This window comes from Eurosta solidaginis, chromosome 1, assembly GCF_040869045.1.
Source record: "Eurosta solidaginis isolate ZX-2024a chromosome 1, ASM4086904v1, whole genome shotgun sequence".
Taxonomy (NCBI): domain Eukaryota; kingdom Metazoa; phylum Arthropoda; class Insecta; order Diptera; family Tephritidae; genus Eurosta; species Eurosta solidaginis.
Window position 1 is genome coordinate 228,697,552 of NC_090319.1, and position 22,492 is coordinate 228,720,043.

The window sequence follows — 22,492 nt, forward strand, 5'->3', positions numbered from 1 at the left end:
TAATGGACAAGTTGAAAGAGTGCATTCGACCGTAATAGAAATCGCGCGTTGCATTAAACACGAATATAATTTAATAAGTTTTGCTGAGTCGATATATCGTGCTGTGCATCAATACAATAAAACGATTCACTCAGTAATAGAAGAAAAACTATTTCAAATACTTTTTAATAAAGTGCCACTTGATGCAGTTCGGTCAAAGCTTTTGACTGCGCAAAATAAAATGTTAGATAGGGAAAATAGAAACAGGGTTAGTAAAACATGCCAACGTGGCGATGTTATATATGAAAAGATTATAGGGGAGAGAAATAAGCTAAAACCTAGATTTAAAAAGCAAGTGGTAAAGGAAGATTTAGGAAATAAAGTTAGAATCAATTATAGGAATAGAATAGTACATAAAGATAACATTAAATCTTAACTTTAATTACAGGAAATGGAGTTAATCATATTTCTGGCATTAATTACTATAGTAGGGACGGATATAATCGATTATACAAGAGAATATTATGTATTAATAGAAGATGGAGACGTAGCATTATACAACGACTTTGGTGACCTTTTCCATGTTACAAATTTAACTTATTTTTCTGAAATATTACTACTAGATCAGGAGGATTACAACAAAAATTTAGGTTATGATAATGTTAGGGAAATTGACATACGTGACGAGTTTCATATCAATATGGACCCAGAAATAGAGCTAATACAGACGTTGTTAGGGCAATTAAAAAAAACGGAGAGACGTTTAAAAAGAGGAATTAATGAATCAGGGACTTTATGGAAGTGGATAGCCGGTACCCCGGATCACGACGATTTAGTTTTGGTAAATAATAAATTAAACGAGTTAATTTTAAATAACAATAAACAATTTATGACAAATTCAGAAGTATTTAAAGTTATTTCTCAATTATCAGAGACAATAAAAAACGCAAATAAAAATGATCATGCTACGCAACTAAGGAAACGTAGGAATAAATTTTTACTAAATGAATTACAGAATATTATTCATACAATAACTTTAGGAAAATTAGGAATTTTGAATCCAGCAATTTTACATTTAGATGAAATTAGAGACATTATTGCAAACGAACATGGACGATTGAGTGTGACAGATTTAATAGATATTTCTAATTTTAAAATATTACAGAATAAAGATTTAATAGTTATTTATATTAGGTATCCAAAAATTTTTTTAGATTGTAAATTTTACGAAGTAAGAGCAATAGCTAAGCAAGATGGTAAGTTATTTATCGAAAAAGAGATTGCAAAATGTGAGAATCAATATGTTAATGTTAAAAATTGTAAGAAAGAAATAGTGATGTATATTGTGAAATAAAATCTTCAAATTCTTGTTTAGTGGATATTTTGTTAGGAAAATCGACTAGATGTATAAAAATTAAAGAGAGGAATAAAGAAATTGATGTAATAAAAGATGGTGTTATTTTAGTTTCAGGAAATCATACTGTTGACAATCATAATGTAAATGGAATTTATCTCGTAACTTTTAAAAATCAGTCAAAAATTGACAATGTAAGAACACAGATGCAAAAATATGGAAATATGTAAAAAATAATAAATTCGGTAACTTTGAAATTGTTAAATATATAGAATCTGAAGACTTAAATTTAAAATTTGAAAATATAAGCTTTATTGATATCATAAAAGGTGAAATAAAATCAAAACCCATATTTTGGATAGGTTTAATAATAGTAACAGTTATATTTATGATAATAGTATTAGTCAAAGCTGCTAATCAATACAAAATATTTAAGCAAAGAAAACAAACTGAAATTAATGAAAAGATATTTAAAAACTTGAGTTCTCAAATTGAAATATTAACTAATTCACTGAATGAAACAGGGACGTTTCATCTGAAGAAAGGGGGGAGCTAAGGAACATGACTCCACTCAAATGAGGTGGCAAATATAAACAAATTGTTTAAACATTGCTATTTGATTTATTTACGGAATCTGTTGTAACATTCCATTCCCACATACTGACATTGCGTTAGCCAGCTGATGCAATGCCAGGAGTAAAATTACTAAGGTATCGTATTAAGATAAACATCCTATTCAATATTCCTATTGTAAACTATTTGTAAGTTATAAATAAGAGTAAAATGTAAAGCTTAGTCAGTTTTTGAGCAGCATTGAAATAAAATGCAAGAGTTTTTTAAAAACTCAATTAACCCAACATAAACTTTAATTTGCAGGTATTTTATTGGCTGATGGTCTGTAAAAATTGTAAACTTTCTTCCGTAAAGGTATGGTCGTAAATAATTAACACTCCATAAAATCGCTAGAAATTCTTTATCTGTAGCAGAGTAATTTTTTTCGTGATCATTTAGTGTTCTGGAAATATAGCATATCGGATGCCCTTCTTGTGACAAAACAGCACCGATTGCATAGTTCGACGCATCAGTAGTTAGAGTAAATGGTTTATCGAAATTAGGATATCTCAAAATTGGGTGAGAACTAATTAGTATTTTCAATTTTTCGAATGCTTCTATATAAGTTGGATCCTTAGTATTGATCTTTACGTTTTTCTTTAAGTATTTTGTTATAGGATGTGCTACCCGTGCGTAGTCTTTTATAAATTTCCGGTAGTAACCTGTCACTCCTAAGAAACTTTTTATTTGTTTCTCCGTTTTAGCTAACTGTAACGCTTCTATTACCTTTATTTTATCCGGATTTGTTTTAAGCCATTTTCTGTTAAAATGTGCTCCAAAAATTCAGTTTCTTTTTTCATGAAATTGCATTTGTCCATTTGAACCTTTAAATTTGCTCTTTCTGTTATTGTCCTTACATGCTCCTGAAGATCTAATGTTGTAAAGTATTGTGCTTTACCCAGTTTGTCCAAAATTGAATTAATATTAGGAAGAGGAAATTTGTCATCTATTGTTACTTCGTTCAGTTTTCTGTAATCTATCACAATTCTATATTTCCTTTCTCCCGAGTTGTCGATTTTTTTTGGTACTACAATTAAAGGACTAGAATATCGGGAGCGACTTTTCCTAATAATCCCTTGGTCTTCCATTTCCTTTATTTGCCTTCGTACTTCTACTTCATGTTGCGGAGGGTATCTATATAACTTACTGTTTATTTGCTCATTTGTCGTTGTCCTGATTTTATGTACTACCTCCGTAGTGCTGGTTAATTGATCTCCTTTAAAAAAATAAATTTTTAAATCTTTTTACGACTTTTACTACTTCTTCTTTTTCTTCCTTGTTAAGATGATTCATATTAATTCTACCCCAATCGAATTCTTTTGCTTCTAATGCATGAATTTCTAAATTGGTATATGGATTACTCTCAAAATAGGTAGTTCTTTTATTTAGCATTATACAACCATCCACCAAATTTAGTGTTGTGTTAAAACAGTTAAGTCAATGCCTACAATGAAACTATACTTTCGACCCTTTAGCTGAGTCATTTTCCATCTTATTTCTGCATAATGTGGAAGATTGAATTCTTTAGGTGCATCTGTGCTAAATGTAATAGCTTTTTTTAATAAAATTCTTTTGAAATCGTTTATACTACTGTCAATTAAGCTTATGCTTGCTCCAGTATCTATGAGAGCTTTAAATTTTTTCTTTTTAAACGCCATTAACTAGGTTTTTATTGTCCTGATTTCTGCAACATTCGCATGAATTTAGTTCAACGAAATCTTCTTGTTTTTCTTTATTTATATTGTCAACTTCCATCGGTTCCTCTCGGTCTTGCCTAGGTTGATTCCAGCGATTTTGGTCTAGGGTTTCCTACCTTTTGGGACCTGTGAAGTTGTCCTGAATTTCCCGAGACTTGGGGATTATTTGAAGGTCCCTGCCTTCTTTGGTAAGACATATTGTCTTTATTTTAGTTTGAATATTGGTAGGGTGGCCTGTTTTGCCCTGAGCTAGCTTGCCTGTGATAAGTATTTTGATTAAAATTTTGTCTTACTTGTCCTGAAGTTTTGACGTGATATCCTGTATTTTTATCAGTAGTATATTGAGGTTTTTGGTAGTCGTATCGGTCTGTGTTTAGATTCTTCCTTGTCCATTCCCTGTAGCTTAACCTTTCATCTCTTCTATTTATTTTCCTGTATTCTGGTCTTACGCATGTATCCTCAAATCTTCTATGGTGCATAATTTTTATTATCTCCCCTAATTGTATACACTCGTATATTTTATCTAACAAGGTACCCTGTGTCATCTCTTTTGACGTATTTACTAACACACTTTCGATATTGGTGAGGTCGATACCCTGTCCTCCTCTATAATACACAATCAATTCATTTGCCTTATATTTTATATTTTGTAATTCTACCGCTAGTTCACTCACCGTATTTACCCGCAGGTTAGTTACTTTCCGGTATATTTCATGCGGCTCGTGTCAGGTTTGAATCTCATTTTTAATGTGTCCTTTATCATCCCCCAGTTGTCCGGTTGAGGTATGTTAATGATGACATTTTTTACTTCGCCTTGAACAGTTTTATAAAAAAATTGTCCTTACTGCCTCCTTCTTCACTTCTTCATCGTTGATTGTTGATAGTAAATATTCCGTACTGCAGAAGAATGAATTCACTGTTACATCGCCTTGGCCAGTGAATATAGGAAGTTGGTTGATGCTTTTAAATAGTCTATAAATTCGGTGTTGGTTCGCTGTCTCTCTTTGTTGTTGTTGGTGTTGTTGTTGCAACTCAATATTGGCATTTCTATACTGCTCTATTTGCTGTTCTCGCCTGGCGAGCTCTTCCACCAGGTTTACGTCTATTAGTTGAGCTGGATCCTGAGCCATTGCCCTTCTTATGTCGTATTCTCTTTGCCTTGCTGTGCCTATTTTTTTTTTGCACTTACTTACTTACTTACTTAATTGGCGCTTAACCGTCTAAACGGTTATGGCCGTCCAACAAGGCGCGCCAGTCGCTCCTTCGCTCCGCCAACCGGCGCCAATTGGTCACACCAAGGGAGTTTAAATCGTTTTCCACCTGGTCCTTCCAACGGAGTGGGGGCCGCCCTCTACCTCTGCTTCCATAGGCGGGTTCCGATAGAAACACTTTCTTGGCCGGAGCATCATCTTTCATTCGCATAACATGGCCTAGCCAGCGCAGCCGCTGCGTTTTAATTCGCTGGACTATGTTGATGTCTGCGTATAGCTCGTACAGCTCATCATTAAATCTTCTTCGGTACTCGCCATCGCCAACGCGTAGAGGTCCATAAATCTTTCGAAGAACTTTTCTCTCGAACACTCCCAAAGCCGCTTCATCTGCTGTTGTCATGGTCCATGCTTCTGCCCCATATAGCAGGACGGGTACGATAAGTGACTTGTAGAGTATGATTTTCGTTCGCCGAGAGAGGACTTTACTTTTCAATTGCCTACCTAGTCCAAAGTAGCATTTATTGGCAAGATTGATTCTTCGCTGGATTTCAGTGCTGATGTTGTTGCTAATGTTGATGCTGGTTCCCAAATAAACGAAGTCTTTTACTATTTCGAAATTATGGCTGCCAACAGTAGCGTGGTTGCCAAGGCGCATATGCGCTGACTCTTTGCTCGATGACAGCAGGTACTTCGTTTTGTCCTCATTCACCATCAAACCGCTTCTTTTTCCAGCTTGGAGTAAGCAGAACTAACAGCGCGGGTGTTTAGGCCGATGATATCAATGTCATCAGCATATGCCAGTAATTGCACGCTTTTATAGTATATTGTTCCAGTGCGGTTAAGTTCTGCAGCTAGTATAATTTTCTCCAGCATCAAATTAAAGAAATCGCACGATAGGGGGTCACCCTGTCTGAAACCTCGTTTAGTTTCGAACGGCTCGGAGAGGTCCTTCCCAATTCTGACTGAGCTGATGGTGTTGCTCAACGTCATTTTTTTTGCACTATCACTTTTTATTTATGTCCGCTATCTGTGGGTGGTTCACACCGACCATCAACCATTATCTTTTACAATTTCTGAAAGAAATCCAAATATCAAAATGAAAAGATGGAGGGCATTTATTGAGGAGTTTTCCCCAAAAATTATTTATAAACCAGGTGCAATAAATGTGGTTGCAGATGCTTTATCCCGGCAAATTTTAAATAATGTAACAGAGTCGGAAAATGATGAAAGTAACTCAAGCGACTCTTTAACTAATACACAACATTCTGCAGAAAGTAGTGATGAATGTCAAATTGCTGCAACAAAAAAACCATTAAATCATTTCAAACAGCAAATCCTTATTGATAAGGGTGCTAGAATTACAGCCTTAGAAGCCATATTTCCATTTAATAACAAACGCTTTTTGATCGAATATGATCAACCTGAAAATATTCCTTCGGTTTTGACAGAATATTTGAACCCAAAATTGGTTACCGCAATTTACTGCACACCAGAGGTGCTTTATGGAATTAAACATGTCTTAAGAGAAACTTACCCATCGACAAAATTTATGCATTCTAGATCTTTCCCTAATGATATTACTAATAGGGAGGACCAAGCGGCTATTATAGAACAAACTCATAATCGCGCACACCGCAATTATAGAGAAAACTTAAAACAAATCAAAGATCAGTACTATTGGCCCGAAATGTATAAGCAATTTAAACAATATTCAAGAAATTGCGAAGTATGTAACAGGAATAAATACGACAGGCATCCGAAAAAGATTCCAGTTGGGGAAGTTCCAATACCGGAAAGAGAGGGAGAACAAGTTCATATTGATATTTTTTATGCTCAACATTTGAAATTTATTACTTGCATTGATGCATATTCTAAATAATTTGGAGGAAAAAGTAATGGAAGTTATCCAAAGTTTTCCTGAGTTAAAGGAAATAACGGTTGATAATGAACCTGGGTTTATTACAATGCAGTTTAAATCTTTAATGCAAAGATTAGGAATAAGAATTATTTTTTGTAGTCCAGGTCATAGCACAACTAATGGACAAGTTGAAAGAGTGCATTCGACCGTAATAGAAATCGCGCGTTGCATTAAACACGAATATAATTTAATAAGTTTTGCTGAGTCGATATATCGTGCTGTGCATCAATACAATAAAACGATTCACTCAGTAATAGAAGAAAAACTATTTCAAATACTTTTTAATAAAGTGCCACTTGATGCAGTTCGGTCAAAGCTTTTGACTGCGCAAAATAAAATGTTAGATAGGGAAAATAGAAACAGGGTTAGTAAAACATGCCAACGTGGCGATGTTATATATGAAAAGATTATAGGGGAGAGAAATAAGCTAAAACCTAGATTTAAAAAGCAAGTGGTAAAGGAAGATTTAGGAAATAAAGTTAGAATCAATTATAGGAATAGAATAGTACATAAAGATAACATTAAATCTTAACTTTAATTACAGGAAATGGAGTTAATCATATTTCTGGCATTAATTACTATAGTAGGGACGGATATAATCGATTATACAAGAGAATATTATGTATTAATAGAAGATGGAGACGTAGCATTATACAACGACTTTGGTGACCTTTTCCATGTTACAAATTTAACTTATTTTTCTGAAATATTACTACTAGATCAGGAGGATTACAACAAAAATTTAGGTTATGATAATGTTAGGGAAATTGACATACGTGACGAGTTTCATATCAATATGGACCCAGAAATAGAGCTAATACAGACGTTGTTAGGGCAATTAAAAAAAACGGAGAGACGTTTAAAAAGAGGAATTAATGAATCAGGGACTTTATGGAAGTGGATAGCCGGTACCCCGGATCACGACGATTTAGTTTTGGTAAATAATAAATTAAACGAGTTAATTTTAAATAACAATAAACAATTTATGACAAATTCAGAAGTATTTAAAGTTATTTCTCAATTATCAGAGACAATAAAAAACGCAAATAAAAATGATCATGCTACGCAACTAAGGAAACGTAGGAATAAATTTTTACTAAATGAATTACAGAATATTATTCATACAATAACTTTAGGAAAATTAGGAATTTTGAATCCAGCAATTTTACATTTAGATGAAATTAGAGACATTATTGCAAACGAACATGGACGATTGAGTGTGACAGATTTAATAGATATTTCTAATTTTAAAATATTACAGAATAAAGATTTAATAGTTATTTATATTAGGTATCCAAAAATTTTTTTAGATTGTAAATTTTACGAAGTAAGAGCAATAGCTAAGCAAGATGGTAAGTTATTTATCGAAAAAGAGATTGCAAAATGTGAGAATCAATATGTTAATGTTAAAAATTGTAAGAAAGAAATAGTGATGTATATTGTGAAATAAAATCTTCAAATTCTTGTTTAGTGGATATTTTGTTAGGAAAATCGACTAGATGTATAAAAATTAAAGAGAGGAATAAAGAAATTGATGTAATAAAAGATGGTGTTATTTTAGTTTCAGGAAATCATACTGTTGACAATCATAATGTAAATGGAATTTATCTCGTAACTTTTAAAAATCAGTCAAAAATTGACAATGTAACTTATGAGAACACAGATGCAAAAATATGGAAATATGTAAAAAATAATAAATTCGGTAACTTTGAAATTGTTAAATATATAGAATCTGAAGACTTAAATTTAAAATTTGAAAATATAAGCTTTATTGATATCATAAAAGGTGAAATAAAATCAAAACCCATATTTTGGATAGGTTTAATAATAGTAACAGTTATATTTATGATAATAGTATTAGTCAAAGCTGCTAATCAATACAAAATATTTAAGCAAAGAAAACAAACTGAAATTAATGAAAAGATATTTAAAAACTTGAGTTCTCAAATTGAAATATTAACTAATTCACTGAATGAAACAGGGACGTTTCATCTGAAGAAAGGGGGGAGCTAAGGAACATGACTCCACTCAAATGAGGTGGCAAATATAAACAAATTGTTTAAACATTGCTATTTGATTTATTTACGGAATCTGTTGTAACATTCCATTCCCACATACTGACATTGCGTTAGCCAGCTGATGCAATGCCAGGAGTAAAATTACTAAGGTATCGTATTAAGATAAACATCCTATTCAATATTCCTATTGTAAACTATTTGTAAGTTATAAATAAGAGTAAAATGTAAAGCTTAGTCAGTTTTTGAGCAGCATTGAAATAAAATGCAAGAGTTTTTTAAAAACTCAATTAACCCAACATAAACTTTAATTTGCAGGTATTTTATTGGCTGATGGTCTGTAAAAATTGTAAACTTTCTTCCGTAAAGGTATGGTCGTAAATAATTAACACTCCATAAAATCGCTAGAAATTCTTTATCTGTAGCAGAGTAATTTTTTTCGTGATCATTTAGTGTTCTGGAAATATAGCATATCGGATGCCCTTCTTGTGACAAAACAGCACCGATTGCATAGTTCGACGCATCAGTAGTTAGAGTAAATGGTTTATCGAAATTAGGATATCTCAAAATTGGGTGAGAACTAATTAGTATTTTCAATTTTTCGAATGCTTCTATATAAGTTGGATCCTTAGTATTGATCTTTACGTTTTTCTTTAAGTATTTTGTTATAGGATGTGCTACCCGTGCGTAGTCTTTTATAAATTTCCGGTAGTAACCTGTCACTCCTAAGAAACTTTTTATTTGTTTCTCCGTTTTAGCTAACTGTAACGCTTCTATTACCTTTATTTTATCCGGATTTGTTTTAAGCCATTTTCTGTTAAAATGTGCTCCAAAAATTCAGTTTCTTTTTTCATGAAATTGCATTTGTCCATTTGAACCTTTAAATTTGCTCTTTCTGTTATTGTCCTTACATGCTCCTGAAGATCTAATGTTGTAAAGTATTGTGCTTTACCCAGTTTGTCCAAAATTGAATTAATATTAGGAAGAGGAAATTTGTCATCTATTGTTACTTCGTTCAGTTTTCTGTAATCTATCACAATTCTATATTTCCTTTCTCCCGAGTTGTCGATTTTTTTTGGTACTACAATTAAAGGACTAGAATATCGGGAGCGACTTTTCCTAATAATCCCTTGGTCTTCCATTTCCTTTATTTGCCTTCGTACTTCTACTTCATGTTGCGGAGGGTATCTATATAACTTACTGTTTATTTGCTCATTTGTCGTTGTCCTGATTTTATGTACTACCTCCGTAGTGCTGGTTAATTGATCTCCTTTAAAAAAATAAATTTTTAAATCTTTTTACGACTTTTACTACTTCTTCTTTTTCTTCCTTGTTAAGATGATTCATATTAATTCTACCCCAATCGAATTCTTTTGCTTCTAATGCATGAATTTCTAAATTGGTATATGGATTACTCTCAAAATAGGTAGTTCTTTTATTTAGCATTATACAACCATCCACCAAATTTAGTGTTGTGTTAAAACAGTTAAGTCAATGCCTACAATGAAACTATACTTTCGACCCTTTAGCTGAGTCATTTTCCATCTTATTTCTGCATAATGTGGAAGATTGAATTCTTTAGGTGCATCTGTGCTAAATGTAATAGCTTTTTTTAATAAAATTCTTTTGAAATCGTTTATACTACTGTCAATTAAGCTTATGCTTGCTCCAGTATCTATGAGAGCTTTAAATTTTTTCTTTTTAAACGCCATTAACTAGGTTTTTATTGTCCTGATTTCTGCAACATTCGCATGAATTTAGTTCAACGAAATCTTCTTGTTTTTCTTTATTTATATTGTCAACTTCCATCGGTTCCTCTCGGTCTTGCCTAGGTTGATTCCAGCGATTTTGGTCTAGGGTTTCCTACCTTTTGGGACCTGTGAAGTTGTCCTGAATTTCCCGAGACTTGGGGATTATTTGAAGGTCCCTGCCTTCTTTGGTAAGACATATTGTCTTTATTTTAGTTTGAATATTGGTAGGGTGGCCTGTTTTGCCCTGAGCTAGCTTGCCTGTGATAAGTATTTTGATTAAAATTTTGTCTTACTTGTCCTGAAGTTTTGACGTGATATCCTGTATTTTTATCAGTAGTATATTGAGGTTTTTGGTAGTCGTATCGGTCTGTGTTTAGATTCTTCCTTGTCCATTCCCTGTAGCTTAACCTTTCATCTCTTCTATTTATTTTCCTGTATTCTGGTCTTACGCATGTATCCTCAAATCTTCTATGGTGCATAATTTTTATTATCTCCCCTAATTGTATACACTCGTATATTTTATCTAACAAGGTACCCTGTGTCATCTCTTTTGACGTATTTACTAACACACTTTCGATATTGGTGAGGTCGATACCCTGTCCTCCTCTATAATACACAATCAATTCATTTGCCTTATATTTTATATTTTGTAATTCTACCGCTAGTTCACTCACCGTATTTACCCGCAGGTTAGTTACTTTCCGGTATATTTCATGCGGCTCGTGTCAGGTTTGAATCTCATTTTTAATGTGTCCTTTATCATCCCCCAGTTGTCCGGTTGAGGTATGTTAATGATGACATTTTTTACTTCGCCTTGAACAGTTTTATAAAAAAATTGTCCTTACTGCCTCCTTCTTCACTTCTTCATCGTTGATTGTTGATAGTAAATATTCCGTACTGCAGAAGAATGAATTCACTGTTACATCGCCTTGGCCAGTGAATATAGGAAGTTGGTTGATGCTTTTAAATAGTCTATAAATTCGGTGTTGGTTCGCTGTCTCTCTTTGTTGTTGTTGGTGTTGTTGTTGCAACTCAATATTGGCATTTCTATACTGCTCTATTTGCTGTTCTCGCCTGGCGAGCTCTTCCACCAGGTTTACGTCTATTAGTTGAGCTGGATCCTGAGCCATTGCCCTTCTTATGTCGTATTCTCTTTGCCTTGCTGTGCCTATTTTTTTTTTGCACTTACTTACTTACTTACTTAATTGGCGCTTAACCGTCTAAACGGTTATGGCCGTCCAACAAGGCGCGCCAGTCGCTCCTTCGCTCCGCCAACCGGCGCCAATTGGTCACACCAAGGGAGTTTAAATCGTTTTCCACCTGGTCCTTCCAACGGAGTGGGGGCCGCCCTCTACCTCTGCTTCCATAGGCGGGTTCCGATAGAAACACTTTCTTGGCCGGAGCATCATCTTTCATTCGCATAACATGGCCTAGCCAGCGCAGCCGCTGCGTTTTAATTCGCTGGACTATGTTGATGTCTGCGTATAGCTCGTACAGCTCATCATTAAATCTTCTTCGGTACTCGCCATCGCCAACGCGTAGAGGTCCATAAATCTTTCGAAGAACTTTTCTCTCGAACACTCCCAAAGCCGCTTCATCTGCTGTTGTCATGGTCCATGCTTCTGCCCCATATAGCAGGACGGGTACGATAAGTGACTTGTAGAGTATGATTTTCGTTCGCCGAGAGAGGACTTTACTTTTCAATTGCCTACCTAGTCCAAAGTAGCATTTATTGGCAAGATTGATTCTTCGCTGGATTTCAGTGCTGATGTTGTTGCTAATGTTGATGCTGGTTCCCAAATAAACGAAGTCTTTTACTATTTCGAAATTATGGCTGCCAACAGTAGCGTGGTTGCCAAGGCGCATATGCGCTGACTCTTTGCTCGATGACAGCAGGTACTTCGTTTTGTCCTCATTCACCATCAAACCGCTTCTTTTTCCAGCTTGGAGTAAGCAGAACTAACAGCGCGGGTGTTTAGGCCGATGATATCAATGTCATCAGCATATGCCAGTAATTGCACGCTTTTATAGTATATTGTTCCAGTGCGGTTAAGTTCTGCAGCTAGTATAATTTTCTCCAGCATCAAATTAAAGAAATCGCACGATAGGGGGTCACCCTGTCTGAAACCTCGTTTAGTTTCGAACGGCTCGGAGAGGTCCTTCCCAATTCTGACTGAGCTGATGGTGTTGCTCAACGTCATTTTTTTTGCACTATCACTTTTTATTTATGTCCGCTATCTGTGGGTGGTGCACTGCAATCCTGTTGCGTTCACTTCACTGCCAATATTTCAATATTTTGTGGGTGGTGTTCTACAAGTTTATTGCGATCACTGCACTGCCACTTTTTGTTGCTGATAACAAGTGTTATTTTGTTTTTATTTATTTTATATCCTAGAGGGTCCGGCAAACTTCTGAGTTGACTACGGAATCGCAGGATTGTATACGGGTAAATTAGTATTATATATTTTAAGGGGAACGTATTCCGTAACCCATCCTTTTTATTTTAAAAGGACTTTCGACTGCGCCAGATTCGTTGCTTAAGTCGCGGAGGGGCTCTTTAAAAAGGAAGATATAAACCAAAGGCAGAATACGCTAAGAAAATCAACACGACTGACTAGGGTGTAACTCTGAATCAAACTGAACTTTCACTTTATTACAATCAATAATGAAACTTACAATTTGCTGATAATAATATTAATACTTATTGCTAACTGAATGATATTATTGCTTACTAAGTAGAATTAACTAGCTGTGTATTTAATTTTTTGTTAAATAGCAGAATTCCCAGAATTGCCAGTTTGCAACTTTAATTTAGACCGGATATTAATACTTTTATTTATTTGTGATTTTTAAAATGAATTGGTCAATATCGTCTGCTGCTGACTCTGCACTTATATAACTTGGCAAGCTATTGACCTTATTTGGTAGAGTAGCGGAATTATACGTAACTCCCGCGCTTATAAAAAATTACCCTGGGTGGATCCGACACCGGTTTGGGGATCAAAACTAAATGCGCTCAGAACACCTTTCTGCATTAGTGTGTGTGCGTGTACAACAAATCCGGCAAAAAACAACAAACACATGAAAATTTTAACCTATTTTTTGCTTATATCTTTTGACAGAAATAAAAATTTAAATTTTCGCTTTCGGATTCTAAAAACGGAGGTAGAGACGCGTCTTTTGATACCACCTTTTATAATTTTTGATAAAAATTAGGTGGTGCACCGTCTTGTAAAACGTTACCTTAAATTTATTTTATAACGACCAAAATGTTGGTGACAAAATTGACATGTCGCGAAAACGGAAATAATTCGCACGATCATAATGAGCTTCTAGTGCAGTTGTTTTGCAGATTTTAAGTTAAGTAATGAAGAATATTGCTCGAGGGACGGCTGTACCCCTATTTTAAAACTACACTCCTTGCTGACGGCAGCTATCAAAAATGCTGTGGAAATAATTTCAGTGTTGGACTGGACAAAATCTACAGTTAATAAAGAGGTTTTAGATATTGAGGAGCATATTTGTGCGAAGTGGATTAAAACCCATATGACTCCAGAACAATGCGCTACAAAAACCGCATTTTACTCTAAAACAAGATTCCCAGGAGTAGTGGGTAGTATCGATGGGACTCACGTTCGCATAATTTTACCTATTTTGGCTGCTTCCGAACTGCGCCTTGCCTCGTCCAACTTCGGGATGTTGCTCCAGAAGGTCAAAAAGATGTTCAATGTAATATTTGGTTGACAACTTGTTTTTTCTATACATTTTTACAAATGCTGATTATAATGATTGTTTAAATGAATTTAAAAAAGGTTTAATTACTCGTTTTCCATTTTAATTTTTTTTCGGCAACGTATTACAAGAAGGTGCCTCATCTAATTTTTTTCAAAAAGTATCAAAGGTGGTATCAAAAGACAAAAGACATCCGTTTTAAGAACCCGAAAGCGGAAATTAAGCATTTAATTTCAATCGAAAGATATTTACAAAAACCCATAAAATGGCCCGAGAGGGTCCGAAATATGAGGCCCGATCCATAGTTTTTTGCACAGAACACCTTTCTGCGTTGGCGGCCTCCGGCCGTGATTTGTAACAATAACCCTGGTGCACCTTTCTGCATTCGTGTGTAGAAAAAATCTGCCAAAATACAACAAACGAAATCATATGACAGAAATGAATTTTTTGCTTTCGGATTCTAAAAACGGAGGGCAAAACGTGTCTTTTGATACCAACTTTGAAAATATTTGTTAAAAATGAGGTGGTGAACCGTCTTGCAAAACGTTACCTTTTTTCCAAACAACTGCAAAATTGTATGAGACAACTGCTAGTAATCAGTTGTCAGATTTTGATGTCTTTGGGAACTACATCAACACAATGTTCTAAACGGTAATGCCATAAAAAGTTGCAAGACTAGACAGCTTCAACCGACATTTTTTTTGACAGGTTGAGTTGTAATCTGTAATACCAAATTGCAAAATTTCAACTGAAACATAGTTGAGTTGTAAACGGTAATAGGGGCATAAAGCTATATAAAAGTGAATAAGTTTTATTTTATTGTAAAGTTGTAGCTGTTATGGCCTGTCGCAGTAACAGTAATGTTATGTATATACATATGTATTGATAGTGTGGGCATTTACAGCGGTGTGGGGATTAAGGCCGCGCCACAATAACATTTTTCATATCGATGCGTTTAACACAAGCTTATGCATTCCAATAACACCCGCCACAATCAAACAAGATGCTGCGTTTGTAAATATGAAGGAACTTCAGACTTGGCAATTGAATTTTATTTTGCCTTGCCCATTCACATACAAAATTGCGCGAAGCACTCTTATAAACATTCTCCCTATACAACAAAAATACTTGCTGACATATTTCGTGTCGTATTCGATTGTTATATTGCAGCTTTTAATTGCGAAAAATGTTAGAAAAGTTACCAACCAGTGAGAAAAATAATTTCACTTGCAAAGTGTGCCAACACCTTTAGCCAAATCAAATGTAAAATTCTTCTTTTTATGATTTGCTTGCAACAAAATTTGGGAGTTGGCTACTTTTCCATATCAGATGGCGCCAGTGTCCATCAATCTACCGTTCTCCATAAAAATACGTGCAATCTACTCATAATGAATAAGATTGAGTTAAACGCATCTATATGAAAAACTGCTTATGTGTCGAGGCTTTTACTGCGACGTCTAGGGTAACATATTCATTCGAAATGCAATCAGCAGTATTTATTCTTTTGTTTGTTTAACAGGCCAACCTAATCAAAAGACATTGCTGCCCTTTTCTGTCAAAAATGTCTTATACACATACAAATTATATGAGAGCAGTCGAAATTGAATTTACTTCGTAAAAAGATAACTACTGCGTGACTTTCGGTTTGACGTTTATACATCTTCACATTGTCGCAACGCCTACTTATTTCAGTTAGGGCCTGTAAGATTTGTAAGAAATGTCTAGGTTGAAGGCTTTCGTTTTATTTGCGTTTTTTGCGTAAGTTGTTTAAAATAATTTGGTCCTTATATTTGGGAAAATAACTCACTGACATTTTTTCTTAATTCAACTGCTTTACCTACCTTCGTTTTAAACTTTGGTTCTTTGTATAAACGTTATATCTGGGTAGGCCGGACGAGAGGGGTGGAGGGGGGGGGGGGGGGGGGGGGGGTGGATACACCCTTCGGGGGCCCGTGATTTAGGGGCACTAAGACATTTTTTTTTTAATTTAGCAGAGCCTTTAGTTGTTCCATGTGCAATTTTTAAGCCGAATTATAAAAGCAACGAATATCTGCATTTCGTTTTAATATTATGGTGAAGTGTGAAAAATAATTTGAAGTCGTTTTCCTTAAAATTTAAGAATAAATATTTCATTTGGCAGCTGGCTAAACACCATTAGGGTTCCGCATCCGATTCGACTATTGATACAGATTTTTTGCCTGGGCCTTCGAACAGTGAGGAGACAATAAAAACAGCAAACAAAAATATATGTTTACACACATATATGTAATACTCCTATATTGCTACAAAAGGCTGGGTACATTCCCAAACATCAGAGTGCCGATATATTGCTGTTTAAACGTTTTTGTTTTTGTATTCAATAATCGAATGTACATAAATTTAAATTTTTTCTTGACACACTTAAGCTGCTACAATCACAAAAATTTTATTTCGAATTAAAAACACATTGCGAGCATTTTCAATTAGCAATATAGGAGTATTACATATATGGTTTACATGAATCCGAAATCGTAGTTTTCGTGATGACAATGATGAGGGTTCATCTTCAAAAAGTCTTCCAACAATACCGCCAACTCTGTATCAAAGTCCAAATTATTTAAACGACTTCGACATCGGTACCGTGAATAATGAGTTTTTGCGATCTGAAGAAGTCAACGAAATAATTCGTCGAGGTCATCAGTATTGTCCTGTTTTTTTCCACATGATTGTCATGACGAGGCATTTCCTACCTCGTTGTTAAACAGAATCTTGCCAAATTGAGAGCAAGTGGAGCGTGACTGGTTGGTGTGGAGTGCTAGTAGCAATACTTTTACCATGTCGTCTGTTAAGCACCAATACTTTAAATTGACCTAAAATTTGTTGTCTTGGCGGATATTCGAAATTGCACGTGTGGAAGAAGCTATACGATAAACTGCCAGCACACGAAAATACTCAAGATCACATTAATGTTATATTCATTGGCGATCTTTACAAAATCTAATTCAAAAGTAGGCCACCGTGGTGTCATGGTAGCGTGCTTCACCTACCACACCGATGATCCTGGGTTCACGCCCCGGGCAAAGCAACAACAAAATTTTAGAAATAAGGTTTTTCAATTAAAAGAAAAATTTGTTAAGCGGAGTCGCCTCTCGGCAGTGTTTGGCAAGCACTCCGAGTGTCTTTCTGCCATGAAAAGCTCTCAGTGAAAATTCATTTGCTTTGCAGATGCCGTTCGGATTCGGCATAAAACACGTAGGTCCCCTCCCGTCAATTTGTAGGAAAAATTTACAAAAAGGAGCACGACGCAAATTGGAAGAGAAGCTCGGCCTAAATTCTCTTCGGAGGTTATCGCGCCTTACATTTATGTATTTATTTAATTCAAAAGGAGGCTACAATTGATACACTTATATATCAATGACCAGCTAATCACTGAAACTCAAAAGTGGAAAGAAATTTTATATAGAATTTTGGACGCTATTTTATTTTTGGTGAAAGAGGCCTAGCTTTCAGAGGCGAAAGTATATATCTTAGTGAACGAAACAATGGAAATTTTTTGGGCATCTTAGAGCTCATGAGCCATTATGATCCGATACTTAAGAGTTCATTTGGAGAAAGTTAGATTTCACAACAGCAGCGCAAACGTTTACAAGTTCACTATCTTTCCCAAGACATTCAGAATGAGTTTATAGTTTGTGCAAAACACGTGATGGAAACTATATTAGATCAACGCAAGAAAGCCAAGAATTTTGCTTATATCGTTCATGCTACGCCTGAAGCTGGTCACGTTGAACAGACTACGTTCATTTTGCGCTAGCTCCATTTCAATTCGAAAGCAACAAGTTTTACAATTCAAGAACGGGTTTTGGCTTTCGTGGATTCTAACCTAAAAACGGGTTAGGAAATCGCTGATTTAATTTGCCATACTCTAGGTAAACATGAAATCATATTAAAAGATTGTCGTGCACAAGGGTACGATAATGGCGCCAATATGAAAGGAGCTTACAAAGGAGCACAACGTCACATTCTCGACAAAAACTCGAATGCTGATTACTCGCCTTGTGCAACCCACAGTCTGAATTTATGTGGTGTTGATGCTGCAGAATGTTGTACGGCTGCAATTACTTTCTTCGGAGTTATACAAAAATGTTTTACTATTTTCAGCAGCAGTCCACAATGATGGGACATCCTCAAAAAAATGTACCGAGCTCTCTTCCCAGTCTTTCAGACATTAGGTGGTCGCAAACCATGTTCCAGGATTAACACAAGCACTAAACGCATTACTTAAGCTAAATTTGACTGCACAAGCATACGGAGATATTACCGGCATTCTCAAGTAAATAAACAAGTTCGAATTTCTGAATTTTTGTTTTCTGATTTAAGTTGATTTGAAGTTTATCAGGAACCAATGGGAGACAATTTTAAAGGAACGCAAAACAGTTGCTATTCAATTGAACATCTCGCCAAAGTTTCCGGACATTCGATAGAGAAAACCCAAAAGACGTTTTGAAGATAATGGAAATGAAATGATTAGGGATGATCCAGGGTCTGATTTTAAAAACAATACATTCCTTGTGATCGTTGATTCGGTAATCACTGGCATTACTGAACGATTTGCAGCTATGAGAAATTTAAACGAGACGTTTTCCTTTTGAGGCAATTTGAAGACATGGGTGAAACTACGGGTCGGGCGAGCGCAGAAAAATTTGTCGAAAAATACAAGTCGGACGTTCCTCAAAGCTTAGAATGCGAAATAATACACTTGAAACACATTTATGAAGCAAATTTTGATAAAGGTCTGTCACCATTGGATTTGCTAAATTCCATCTATGTTCAAAATCTGTATACAATTTTCCCCAACATTTGTGTTGCTTTACGTATCTTTTGCACTATACCTGTCACTGTAGCTAGTGCAGAACGTCCTTCAGCGTCCTTGCAAGGATCAAAAACTTTCATAAATCGTGTTCATCTCAAGAGCGAGTTTCAGGACTTGCCACGCCTTGTGTTGAATCCGTTCTGGCAAGACAGTTAAATTTTGATATTATTATAAAAAATTTTACTGCAAAAAAAGCAAGAAAAGCCACTCTTTGATATCCAAACCTTCTATATTGAATAATTAAAATTTATAATCATCAGTATATTTATCAGAAATGTACCAAAACTAACTAGAAGAGATTATTTGAAACAATATGTGGCTCATAAAAGAGAATTTTATTTCTACGTTACAATAAAATAGTATAAACAGTAAATATTCTGTGTTAATTTTATTTTCATTTCGACTAAACAGCATTTAGTTGATGTGCCAAAATTTTTTTTTTAATGTAATCCATCAATAACGATTCATGAATGAAACGTCATTAATTCAAATTAATCAAATGTATTAGTTGGCGGCCACCGTGGTGTGATGGTAGCGTGCTCCGCCTACCACACCGTATGCCCTGGGTTCACACCCCGGGCAAAGCAACATCAAAATTTTAGAAATAAGGTTTTTCAATTAGAAGAAAATTTTTCTAAGCGGGGTCGCCCCTCGGTAGTGTTTGGCAAGCGCTCCGGGTGTATTTCTGCCATGAAAAGCTCTCAGTGAAAACTCATCTGCCTTGCAGATTCCGTTCGGAGTCGGCATAAAACATGTTGGTCCCGTCCGGCGAATTTGTAGGGAAAAGCAAGAGGAGCACGACGCAAATTGGAAGAGAAGCTCGGCCTTAGATCTCTTCGGAGGTTATCGCGCCTTACATTTATTTTTATTTATTTATTATTGGATTTTTTATAGGGGGCCCGTAAATTGTTTGGTCCCGGGTCCGGATTTTCTCTTTACGGCCCTGTATCTGGGCACATATGTAATACCTCTATATTGCTAGTACCCAGCAAAAATCTAGTGACTGAAAATGGCGACCAACAACAAAATATCCCACATTGTTCCACAATTGTTAGTATGACAGAATGAGATGGCCTAATTGAAATGTCCGATACATATACGCCTGCCTTTTCTTACATGCTATGTTCCCTCAAATACTTCACAAAAATTTTCTGCGAATCCGCCATTTGTTGTTTTCAGCTTGAAACGCAACAGCAGAGTATTAAAAACTGATTTACAAATAATCTCGGATATAATAAAAACTAAATTTAAATTAAGTGTTGTGTGCGCTACGGTATTTGCATTTATATTTTCCACAAAGGAACCAAAATCAAGTGAGTTTTAATGGATGTAGGTTATTGCATTTTTGCTAGCATCTGCGTACAGAGAATAATTCAATTCGTGCATGCAATTTCTTTTGTGATTGTGGAAAAGATGTTGTGGAAAAAATTTTTCAATTACTGTTATGTTGTCTTTCAATGCATTTTTATTGGAAAGCAAAGAAAAAATAGTCGCTCAGCATCAGGTGGGGTAATTGATTTTGTATGTAAATGAACATTGCGGAAAATGTGACTATCGCTGCTTTGATGAAGGGTGTCGTCGCGAATATTTTTCCCTATGGTAATAGTCTAGTTGAGGGGTCGACTGCTAATACGCTACCAAAAATAACGAGAGAGGTGTCAAAAGACGCGTATTAATCTCGAGAATAATAATCCAAAGGCGGAAAATAAAAATTTAATCTCTGTCCGGAGATATTTGAGGTTGAAGCTGGCGATTTTCATTTGGTTGTTGTTGTGTTTTGTACCCACAAACAAAATTGTGAACATAAGTGTTTTGTGCGGATATAGTTTTGGTTTCCAAACCGGTGTTGCACCCATCCAGGGTAACTTTGTATAAACGTGGCCGAAGGCCGCCAACGCAGAACAGTGTTCTGCCCAAAAATACTATGAATTCCACCCCCGGTTTCGGAGGTACCCGCGGGTAATTTTTCGGTTTTTCGTTAATATCTTTTGAACGAGTTACAATTTTTATTTTCCGCCTTCGGATCTGGTATCAAGGCGCGACGTTTGACACCGCTCTCGATATTTTTGGACGCGTATTAGCAGACGACCCCTCAACTAGACTATTACCCAAATAAATACTGTTCTTCCGCCTACTTGTTTATTTGGAGGATTTCGTTCTGACTCTCCACCGCCGGCTGAGATACGCGAAGTACACCCCCAGTGGGTTAGCGGATAAGAATATACCCATTTTCGGTCACTATTCTAAGCTAAGGCGGAAATTCAAAATTTTATTTCGTTTCGGAGATATTTGCAAACAAAATTGAAAATTTTCATGTGGTTGTTGTTGTTTTGATGATTTTGTAGTACCCACAAGGAAAACTGTGGGTAAAAGTGTTTTGCGCGGATATAGTTCATCCAAATATGAATAGGTGTGATAATTGCACATATTTTTCGCAAATCCATTTACAAGCAACAATTGTTTCCTCATTAAACAATAAGTACAAGATATCTATGTAGGACATTTTTTCAATGCCAATCTTTAGCTCTTTGAGTCATGGTTTCCCATTCTTTATTGCTTGAAATAAGAGCTTATAAAGGATTTATCGTTGGTATTACTAAATACTTTAGCATTTCAAGCACGACCCGCAAAAAAAACCATAAAAGATAGCTGAAATTTGGAAGAGACATTGACCTTGCTACTATATATATGTACATTGGGTGAAAATAACAAAATCGGTTAACATCCACGCCCACTTTTTCGACCTTACGGCATATATATAACATGTCCAAGCAACGTTCACTTCCACTTTTAAGCCCAATCTTAAGAAAATTAATGTTTTTACGGAATATTACCAGATATTGATATTCCACCTGAGTAGTGATAATGGTGAAGCAAAGTATGATAATTTGATAACTGTTGAATATGGGCATGACCACGCCCCTTTTCCTTTAATACTATTGATGATGGCCTAAAATCGGGCAACCCTAATAATATTTAGTAATATATTAATAAGATTTTATATGATTGGCCTGAAAGACTTCCCCTATAACTACTCTTTTTGCTAACTTGTTGTTGTTGTTGTAGGAGTGCTTCGCCCCACCTAACAGCCGCGACCGATCACAAATTGTCATCAATATCCTGGTATATATCAACAGCCGCAACAGTAGCCTAACGCCGTTTAGATCCCGATCAGATGCCTAATCCGATAAGCATTATCGTTGAAAATCAAAATAGCGGTGGTGGTGCTTTTATTACTAATGAACAGGGTTTATTCAACCCTATTCTTGAATCCATCGTATGTTCGATTTTCGTAGATTCTACGAAAGTCCGTTCACTGAATCCATCGTAAGCTCGAAATTCGTAGAAAGCCTTCACTGAACTCACTCGAA